Below are 11,731 nucleotides of genomic sequence, written 5' to 3' on the forward strand. Positions count from 1 at the left end.
TTTACATTATGATTTATACCACTAGGAAAATTATGGTTATGAAGTAAAAATGAAAATAATTTTATGGCTGGGGGTCAACAGAACATGAGGAACTTTATTAAAGGATTACAGCATTAAGAAGTCTGAGAACAACTGTCTTAGGGATCTACATAGATTCTAGTGTAATTTTACTATGTTTTAAGAGTAAGCAATAGTAGTTTAATAAGAATTTAACATTCAAATAAGAGCATAAGATTGGAGGTCAAAGACACATATTCAGATTCCAAAAACTTTCCAAGCTTATTGGTAAGTCGTTGAAGTATCCCAAGCTAACTGTCCTGCAATGGAGCATTTATAAGGATGTTTCTTGGACTATTCAGAAGAAATGGAAGCTGTCTAGAAATTTGTTCCTTGACTCAGAACCCTTCTCTTTGTATTGGAAGAGCTGGCAAAGCTTCTACAAATTAAACTTCCTTATAGTATTAACACAACAATAGTTAGATATGGTGGTACAGATCTGTAGTCCCAGTGCTTCAGATGAGACAGCAGGAATACCAGGAGTTCAAAGTCATAGCTACATAAATAATTTGAAATCTAACTGAACTACAATAGGACTCTGCATCAAAAAAAATGGCAGAGGAAGGCTAAAACCTATGGAACCAATACAAACAGGATGATTTCCTCAGTGATGATTGAGATCAGAAGTCTAGAGTTGAGAGGGCTCTACAAGCTGAAGAACAGGCTTATCAGCAATCTAAAGATACAGCAATCAACCCACAAGACCTAGAATTAATCTTCTCAGCCACATTACTTTCTGGTTTAATTTCTGGAATTTCTCCTTCAACGGATGAAGAAATATCCCCATAGCTCATAGATAAAAAAGTTCTGTATCCATTGACCTCCAATCCTACAGCAGTAAGTTTTACTATGTCCCTATTCTTAAGATTTTCTAAATTTATTTTATTTGTGTTTCTTTTCATCCAAGAAGACTAAAATAAATGAATAAATTTCTAGAATCATCCAAATCACCAACATTAAACCAAGAAGAGATCAACAGCTTAAAGAGATTCGAAGCAAATAAAGGGATGGAAAGAGTGATAAAATGTCTTCTAACTAGAAAAAGCTTGAGTCAGGTGGATTCATAGAAGAATTCTATCAGGCTTCCAAAGAAGATCTACAAACAATATTTTTATATTGTTCAAAAGATTAGAAACAGAAGCTGTGCTTTAAAACTCCTCTGTGAAACCAGTATTACTCTAACACCAAACTAAGCAAAGACACAACAACAACACAAAGAAAACTATAGGCCAATACATTTCCTAAATCTAACAGCAAAAGTATTCGATAAAATACAAACTAAATACAGGCATGTATTAAAAAGATAATCCACCAGGACCCACTTAACATTATCCTTGATGTACAGGAATGGTTCAACGTACGGAAGTCAATAAATGTAAAAAATCACATGGCTTCTGCTCTAATTAAGTTCAGAACTCCTAGAACCTAACACTTCCTATACTGAATGACTTTCATGGTTCCCAAGTTGTGTCTACTCCGCTTAGTTATTACTTATTTCCACGGGGCACATACCAAAGCAATATGCTAGAAATGTGCTTACCCGAGTTTGATCTTCTTCTATTGCTCCTTCTAGGGCATCAGACAACAGGAGGCCCTGTAGGAGTGGTAGGTAATGTGGGCAGGTCTGAAGACAGGAGTTAGTGAGAGGGGGCTGGTCGTGTGGAGCGCTGGTCTGCTTTGGTAAGAAATTCTACATCTGAACTGTTGGAAAGAGCCAGGGTCGCTGAGTCAAAGACTGCATGCATAAGGCTACAGTCCCTTTCCACAGTCTGCCAGAGCAGAATTCCTAACACCCTCCTTGACTAGATGGAGGTTACATACAGACAGACTGGTGCCAGCTAAAGGAAAAATATTTCAGTAGGAAACAAGAAAGTAAGCATCCCTTGTATCATGGTTTATCTTAAAATTTTTAACCCTAAGTAGGAAAGGACATTAAAATAATTAAACATTCTCCATATGGATTTCCAGAGTTGCTCTTGGCATTCCCACCACCAGTGAATTTGACTTCCTCTTTCTCCACAACATTATTTTGTCAGCTGCTTTGTTGACCCTAATAATTATAACTAAGATAAGATGAAATCTCAAAGTTGTTTTAATTCACATTTCCCTGATTGCTAAGGATAATGAACACTTTTTGAGGTATTTCTCATTCAATTTTTATTTCTTCTATTGAGAATTCTCTGTTTAGATCCCTTGCCCATTTTTAATTGAATCATCTCTTTTTTTGATTCTTTGGGTTTTCTTTTAATTCTTTGTATATTCTGGATATTAATGTCAGATATATAGCTATAAATGTTTATTCCTCATTCTGTATATTTCTTATCTGTTCAGTTAATTGTTTCCTTAGCTGTACAGAAGCGTTTTTGTTTTATAATATCCCAGTTGTCAGTGGCTGGCCTTAATTCCTTGGCAAACAGAGTCCTTGACTATGCCTAAAGATCTCAACATCCTACTCCATAGTAACATAGTTCATTACTGCCAATTCACAATAGACAGACAATCGAAACCATCTAAATTTCCTTCAGCAGATGATTGGATAATGAAACTGAGGTATGTCTATACAATGAAATACTATCCAGCTGTAAAAATAAAGAAATTTGAAGGTAAATAGATGAACCTAGAAATAATTATATTCAATGAGGTGACCCAGACCCATAAAGATGAACTCTATGTGTTCTGTCTCGTCTGTGCTTCCTAGCTTCAAACATATTACATGGAGCAAACACAGAAATGAGAAAAGTATAATGGGGCCATATGTGGAGGGGTTGGAGGAGAAGAGCAGGATATAGGTGATATGAAGCAGGAAGTAGAAAAATGGGGTGCTCCAACAAAAGGAAGTCAAAGCAGATGAGGGATGAGGAAAAAATAACACAAAGGTTATTTGATAAAGCCTCAAGAAATCTTATTTTATATTTACCCAAGATTAGGTATAAACATTGAAATGTACATACACAGATAGACATAGACACACACATGCACACATACATGTGCACGTACGCACACACACACACACAAGCACACACACACACACAAGCACACAATATTAAGGAAGTTAAACCCCATGGCATGATAATGCTCTCTAAAGAATCTTAGATTAACATAAAACCCAGAACCAGACACTGGAAACCCACTTTCCAATGTTTGGTCAGGAAAGTCCAAGTGACTCACAAAGCAATATATACTATAAGTATATCCCTTGATTTTCCTCCAGGAGTTGAAGGTAAGACCCCATTACTAAAAGCACTGCATACTGAGGACATAGGACTCCGATGATTCGGGCTGTATCTGACCTGAAAGCCTCTTTCCTGTGATCTAGCTTCCATGGTTCCAAAAAGTACGATGCAACTTCCCAAGGGAGGGAAGCAATTTAACTGTCCTACCTAGTGGCAGCACCTGTGAACAAAAGCAATGATGAGCATTGTGAAATACAAAGGGGCAATAAGGGCCACTCACCTATCAGTGGCAACCAACAGTTCTCTAATGGGACTTAAGGCCCATTCAAGAAACAGGAAATGGCTAATGAGGTCATGGACCTTAGAAAAGAATCTACTACCATCGCTTTTGCTAGACCGGCACAGTTCCTTACTACATTCTAAACCTTACCCTTCTACTCACAGATTATGTAGCTAGCACATTTCATCAAAGAAAATGGAGACCATCACAGAAAACTGAAACTGGACACAAAGATATCAACAGATGTGGGGAGTTAACCCTCATGGATACATTTACATCACAGCTCTTGCATCTATAGCCCAGGCAACATTTTAGAAGAGGGGGCAGAGAGATTATAAGAGTAAGAATGTCGGGAGGTCTGCTGTGAGACAATCTGTCCTAGAATGGGTGCATAAACAAGACCGGAACAATGGCAATGCCACTGGGCACATCAACATGGAAGGGGAACTAGCCATTTCATGGAGTCCACTCCTTAGACAAATAACTACTGCTGGCCAACCAAGAATTGGCCTCTGCCAGTGAACTCTCTTATTGCTTGTTCATTGTAGAGTGATCAGCCTTTTATCATATACCCACAATAAGAACCTGACTCGGAAGTATTATTTTGATATATTTGTGCATACACATACATACATACATATATGTATATATCAATAATAATCAAAGAAAGGCCATCAAGCTGAGAAGTGGGGAAAATAAGAGAGCTCAAGGGAAGGTAGCTGGGAGGGACTGGAGAGAGGAAAGGGGGTGGTAATATAATTCTGTACAATTAAAATCGTACATAATATATATTGCAATCAAATCTTTCTATTTACTGATGACTGTCTGGAGCTCATTATGTAGACCAGACTGGCCTAGAACTCAAGGTGATCCACCTGCCTCTGCCTCTTGAGTGCTGAGATTAAAGGCATCATCCTGTCCGGCTAAAATCATATTTTTAATTATATATATATATATATATATATATATATATGTGTGTGTGTGTGTGTGTGTGTGTGTGTGTGTGTGTGTGTTGTGGGGTTCCCCTACATATGTTGTATGTTTTATTACCATTAGTTAATAAAAAAAATACTTTGGCCCGTGGCAGAATAAAGCCAGGTGGGAAATTTGAACAGAGATATATAGAGGGAGTAGGTGGAATCAGAGAGATGCCATATAGCTTCCCAAGGAACTATATGTCAGAAACTTGCCTGGTAAGCCACAGCTTTGAGGTAATACACAGATTAATAGAAACAGATTAATTTAAGATATAAGAGCTAGGTAGAAATACGCCTAAGCTTTTGGCCAAACAGTTTTGTAATTAATATACTTTCTGTGTGATTATTTGGGTCTGGGGGGCCAGGAAATAAAAGAGCAGTCATCATTTACATATAGAAAGTTAAAATTAGTTAGGCAGTACAATTATGAAGCCATGTGTAACAATCCTGTTGAGAAAGAAATAGTGAAGAAAGTGGTCTCAATTCAGAAACATAAATAAAGTTTGATAACAGATCTTGGTCAAGAGCAGGGAATTCTCAGTCTTTTTAAATTAAATTTCTTTTTTATTACTTTATAAATAATACTAATCAAAATTTCCACTTCCTCCCCTCCTCCCACTTCCTACCTGCACCTCCACATACCCTCCTCCCTACTGCCCTCCAGTCCTAAAAGAGGGCAAGGTACCCTGCCCTGTGGGAAGTCCAAGGCCCTCCCCCCTACATCCAGACTTAGGAAGGTATGCATACAAAGAGAATAGGATCCCAAAAAAGCCAGTACATGCAGTAGAGACAAATCCCAGTGCCATTGTCATTGGCCCCTCAGTCTGCCCCAATTATCAGCCACTTTCAGAGTGTCCATTTTGATCCCATGTTCATTCAGTCCCCATCCAGCTGGAGTTAGTAAGCTCCCATTAGCTCAGACACACTGTCTCAGTGGGTGAACCAACTCCTCGTGGTTCTGACTTCCTTGCTCATATTCTCCCTCTCTCTGCTCTTCAGCTGGACCTTGGGAGCTCAGTCCAGTGGTGCGATATGGGTCTCTGTCTCTATATCCATTTGTTGCCAGATGGAGGTTCTATAGTATTATTCAAGACAGTCATCAGTCTGACTACAGGGATTTGAACTGGAAAGGACGAAGTCAAACTTTTGTTATTTGCAGTTGATATGATAGTGTACATAAGTGACCTCAAAAACTCTACCAGAGAACTCCTACAGCTGATAAATACCTTCAGTGATGTTGCAGGATGCAAGATCAACTCAAAAAAAAAAAAATTAGTCGCCCTCTTATACACAAAGGATAAAGAAGCTGAGAAAAAAATCAGAAAAATAACAACTTTCACAATAGCCACAAATAACATAAAGTATTTTGGGGTAACACTAACTAAGGAAGTGAAAGATCTATTTGATAAGAACTTTAAGTCTTTGAAGAAAGAAATTGAAGAGGATGCCAGAAAATGGAAAGATCTCCCATGCTCTTGGATTGGTAGGATCAACATAGTAAAAATGGCAATCCTACCAAAGGCAATCTATAGGTTCAATGCAATCCCCATCAAAATCCCAACAAAATTCTTCACAGACCTTGAGAGAACAATAGTCAACTTTATATGGAAAAACAAAAACGCAGGATAGCCAAAACAATTCTATACAATAAAGGAACTTCTGGAGGCATTACCATCCCTGACATCAAACTCTATTAAAACAGCTTGAAATTGGCATAAAAACAGAGACATTGACCAATGATATCAAATCAAAGACCCGGATATTAATCCACACACCTATGAACACCTGACTTTTGACAAAGAAGCTAAAATTATGCAAGGGAAATCTCAGTCTTAAAAGGCAGATTGGAAAATGACAGTGTTAAGCTCTTGGAAACAACTGTTCAGGTCAATAAGGAATATATGGGAAAACAGAGGAGGAAAAGTATGCTTCCACATGGTGGACAAGGGTGCTGTCTCTCCTGCCTTATGGTGGTTTTCTTGGAGACAGTGGGTATTTAGTAACCTGATGTTAAGGAAATGAAAATGTAACCAATGACTTCATCCTACTTGTCCACACATCTCATAGCGAGCTCCTGACATCAGATCTTCTAGAATGCCTTAAGCAGCTCAAAATTGTGAGCACACCAAGGCCCCTGATATCCAAGACAGGACACCAGATGAAATCCTTAGTACCTGAAAATAGCTTCAAGGAGGCTATGTGCTCCCATCCATTCCTCCTCTGCCTTCTCTTTTCAAGGCCAGTTGTTCCTGTTTTTCTGTTCTCCTAAAAATCAAACAATAGCTGTTCATAGCTCTCAATAGATTTTAAATGTTCACTAAGGTTAAGATGACCCCATTGACTTCCATGGGAGAGTGAACAACATTTACTGTAGGTGGATATCAACTTATGTGTTTCCAAAGTACATTCACCCAAGGATTCTGAAAGATAGAAAAGACTTCCAATCTGCTCCTTTCTGCTATATTCTTTAAATTTTGCAAAATAGTAAGAGGTGCATTACATAAGTGATACATTTGTCTAAACTGTGTAATAGCTTTCACCGAAGATAAACCCTTATTGACCTGTCCCTACTGTTCCCAAGATTACCACTTCTGTTGATCTGTATTCATAACAGAAATTCTACAAGAGCCTTTGTACACCTGAGCACGGAATCCTTCCAATAGAAAACTCCAAGCCATAGGCAAGGGAGCTACAAATATAATGAATCCCTTTAGGGGGCAAAGGAGCTGAATTTGAATAGGGGTGCTGGAGCAAGTAGAATTCAGCCTCGAGATACACTCCTAGTAAACTTGCAGGCTGCTTAGAGACAGATTTGCATTAACTACCTTCTGGTAACCTTTCTACTATTCATCTAAAAACCAGTGGGTATGTCTCCCACTATTGTAGGTGCTTCAAAGACTTTTTACTTCATCTATGCCATCTATTGCCTATATTGAATCAATAACAAAGCTTTGCAGAAATGAAACCAGAGGCAGTTAGAATTTGGGAGTCTTTTCATGTTCACTTAATATATGAAAAATGTGTTAATTTTCTCCAAAGCTATCTACAGAACCATCTTCTTGGTCTTGCTTTGCTCAACTCTTTTGTAATGACCCCATTGGAAACAGGATGCAATAAACTCAAGGGCAAAGAAAGGTCCAATGATTAACCTTTCTTCTCATCTTTTCCAGTTACCTAGTAACTGTTCTAAGGAAGCCTGCATTTTGGGCAATTTCACACCACTGACAAACAAAACAAGAACTGCTAGAAGAAGGTGTCAGTCATGAGAACTCATCATAAACAACTCAAACGTGGGACAACTTCTACCTATCAGTCTCCCTGATTTCATTTAAAACATAAAAAATTAGGTTCCTACAATATTTTTGGTATGTATAATAATACAAAACAACTACTATTAATAATGTTTTCATTTTGATGTGAGAAGTTATTGTAGTTCAGATTTGGGATTTTCCTCTTAGGAAGGCCTGTGTGTTAGTATCTAGTCTTGTAGTAATGGGACACGCTGAGACTCTTTGGAGGTAGAGGCTAGTGGGAGTTCATTAAGTCACTGGAAATGTGTCCTCTAAGGGAATTGTGTCACCAGAGTTTCTTCCTCTCTTTAGCCTCTCGGCTACATGTTGAGCAGCTTTGTCCTAGATACAATGTGCCACCTCACCCAGACTCAGAGTAATGGGCCTAGTTGATGGTGGACTTGACTGGACTTCTAAAAATGAGTCAAATTAAGCTCTTTCTTGGTGTACGAGGTCCTTCTGTTTGTGTGTTGGTTTCATTGGTTGAATAAAGAAACTGCCATAGCCTTTTGATAGGGAAGAACTTAGGTAGGCTGAATAGACAGAACTGAATGCTGGAAAGAAGGGCAGAGTGGCAGAATGCCATGGATCTCCTGTCTGGGGCAGACACTGGTTAGAAATCTTGCTGGTAAGCCATAGTTATGTGGCAATACACAGATTAATGGAAATGGGTTAAATTAAGATGTAAGAATTAGCTAATAAGAAGTTAAAGCTAATGGGCCAGGCAGTGTTTAAATGAATACAGTTTCTTTGTGATTATTTTGGGTGTAAGCTGGCTGGGCAGACAGAGCAACAAGCAGCCGGCTCCTCCTGTTACACTTTCTCCTTATAATTTACTTATCTCAGGCATTTATTTCACAGTAATGAAGGAAAACTATTTAATATAGAAGTTACATTGCTCAAAGTTCATATGCCTTAAATAGTACATTAATCATTTAAAGATATAAAATTATAGGTTAAATAAGCAAGAAAATTGCTAGCCCAAGGACTGTTCTACAGGAAATTTAACTATTTTTATGAAAATATATTCACAATGATCAAACCTCATCCTTGAAATATCACATGGTACTGTGACTAGTTAGATTGTTTCATCTTCATTTAGATGAAGAAGATTAATATCCACATGGTGTTATGTCTTAGAATTAGAGAAATATGTCTATAGATATAATGGCACCTACCACCAAAGAAATGCAGTATAGACTTTCAGTTTGTAACTAGTTTTTATTGAAGTTATTGCTTCCCCATGACAGTATCGCCTCTCGTAAGTAAACAACTGAAATATTCAAGTGCAGATGGCTTGAGGAGGCATGAGGCTGACTGAAGCAGCCTGACCACTCTCTTCCAGCTCATACTGAAGTGAAATTCCTTCTTCACTCAGTGACCCACCCAGGTTACACGAAATGATTTTTCTTCCTTCAAAGCCCTATGCAATCATGTGGAGGCAAGACCCCAATAAACACAGACACTGTCTGCTTCGGAGACAAGCATTTCTCAGCACTAGAATTCAAGAATCCTTGAATGTGGATTATTTCCTCAAAGCAGCAAAATTGTTGATCACAGTAGATTCTAGGAATATTATTTGAAAGACCTGCTGGCAAAATTGATTAGTGTATTTCAGACATGACAGACTTGCAGTCTGACTTCCTTTTCCAAACACAGGAACTAGAAGTACAAAATTAATATCAGCTGTCACTAGTTAAATAGTTGAAGTCTGTTCACATATATGTATAAAAAGGGTATCTGACTGGATTTTTTTTTGCATTAAATTCTAGCCCACGATACAATTCCTCATCTGCATTTTGTTGCTGTGATAAAAAAAAAATCATGACCAAAATCAACCGAAAAATTGCAAAACAAAGCAAATTGGAAAGGAAAGAATTTATTTTTTTACACTTTCTGGTCATAGTCTATCACTGAGGGAAGCCAAGGCAGGAACTCAAGGCAAGAATATGTTGGTATGAATGAGAAAATGGCCTCACAGACATGTTCACAGGCCAATATGATGGAATCAGTTCCTCTATCGAGCTTCCTTCTGCCCAAGTGACTTTAGTTTGGGTCAGGTTGACAAATCTAACCAGCACAATACATTTTTGTTTCCTGTTTATTGTTTTTAAATGTCTTTTAAGTATTAATTTTTTTTTACTACACCTCTCACTCTCAAGTAGATAGTCTCTTTTTTATTATTCTCGCACACCACAGAGAGAGAAAGAGCTGTTAGAGAAATGTCATCAGAAGCCTTACCCAGCTCTGAACCCTGTGAATGACTGTTGTGACTATCATGGCAAAATGGTCCATGTGTGCAACATAACATGGATGTTACAGTGGTAACCAAACACTTTCTGATTATCTTTAAGGTCTGCTCCATAGGAAAAAAGTATGATTATTTCTGTAAATCTGGCAAAGAATCCATGGTTTAGAAGCACATTGGCCCCTGGGGTGAGTTACTATATTACTCTACTAAGTGAATATAGTATTGAATTACCTTCTGCATTCATATCTCTATATCTATAAGTTAGTGCAGCTCTCAGATTCTATCAGAGAAGTTTTTCAGGGTGATGGACAGTGGTTAACACAGAAATTCACAACTGATCAACTGCAGACTGTAACTATCAGTGGAGCCCCATTCAGTAGGCTGCCTTTTTGTCTTGTTGACTGTGTCCTTTGCTTTACAGAAGCTTCTCAATTTCAAGAGGTCCCTTTTACTTATTGCTTCTCTCAGTGTCTGTGCTACTGGTGTTATAATTAGGAAGTGGTCTCCTGTGCTCATACATTGAAGGCTACTTCCCACTTTCTCTTCTATCAGATTCAGTGTGGTCGAATTTATATTGAGGTCTTTAATCCATTTGGACTTGAGTTTTGTGCATGGGTTTAGGTATGGATCTATTTTCATTTTTCTACATGTTGACATCCAGTTATGACAGCGCAATTTGTTGAAGCACAATTTCTTTTTTTTATTGTATAATTTTAGCTTCTTTGTCAAAAATCAGTTGTTCATAGGTGTGTGGATTAATACCCGGGTCTTCAATTTGATTCTGTTGATCAGTGTATCTGTTTCTATGCCAATACCAAGTTCTTTTCATTACTCTAGCTCTATATAGAGCTTGATGTCAGGGATGGTGATTCCTCTGGAATTTTCTTTATTATACAGGATTGTTTTGGCTATCCTGGGTTTTTTATTTTTCCATCTGAAGTTGAGTATTGTTCTTTCGGAGTTTGTGAATAATTGTGTTGGAATTTTGTTGGCTGGTTGATCATTTACCTCTTGGTCTACTGTGTGCAGTTGCAGCCTGTGCTTAAGAGTTGCTCTGCGGTCACAGGTGTTGGCTGGGTTTGGGGGAAGGGTAGGCCTTCTAGCTTACAGGGTCCGATTGACAGGTGGGGTGTTGGAGCAGTCTACCTGAAGGAAGCTTGCCTGATGGCTAGCTAGTGAAGCTGAGGAAGGTGGGGGAGGGGCCAGGGTTTTCGCCCTGGGTACCCAGGGCTTAGAGAATGGAGTGCCCATCTGGCTGGTTGATCACTCACCTCTTGGTCCACTCTGTGCAGTTGCAGTTTGTGATTCTCAGTTCAAAATCTTAAGTAGTAAAATTTAGGCATCCCCATTGGAAAGGCATAAAACCTTAAGAATTCTACATTTAAAGGAGATAAATATTCATCTACAGATTCCAAAGCCTAGTTGGATGATGAAGGTATTTCTCCCCTGAAAACAGTGAACAAAGACTGGAGGAGGTAACTGTTTCTTCTAATAGAGGCAGCAAGGGAAGACTCAAACTAAAGGAATATGAAAGACTAGGAAACATGTTGTAAGCCACATGTTGGGGTGACATCTGTTGTGTTCCAGCCACAATGGGTTCATACATTCCAGGGTGGGGGTGTGGGGATTAGAAATGTTTGGTAGAATAGATAAAGATGTGAAGAAATACAGAGACATGGGATAGTACTGGAGAGGCAAGTCAG

The sequence above is a fragment of the Microtus oregoni genome, unplaced genomic scaffold (genome assembly GCF_018167655.1).
Source record: "Microtus oregoni isolate MIOR12 unplaced genomic scaffold, Mior012 000034F_ref0000314, whole genome shotgun sequence".
In the NCBI taxonomy this organism is placed as follows: Eukaryota; Metazoa; Chordata; class Mammalia; order Rodentia; family Cricetidae; genus Microtus; species Microtus oregoni.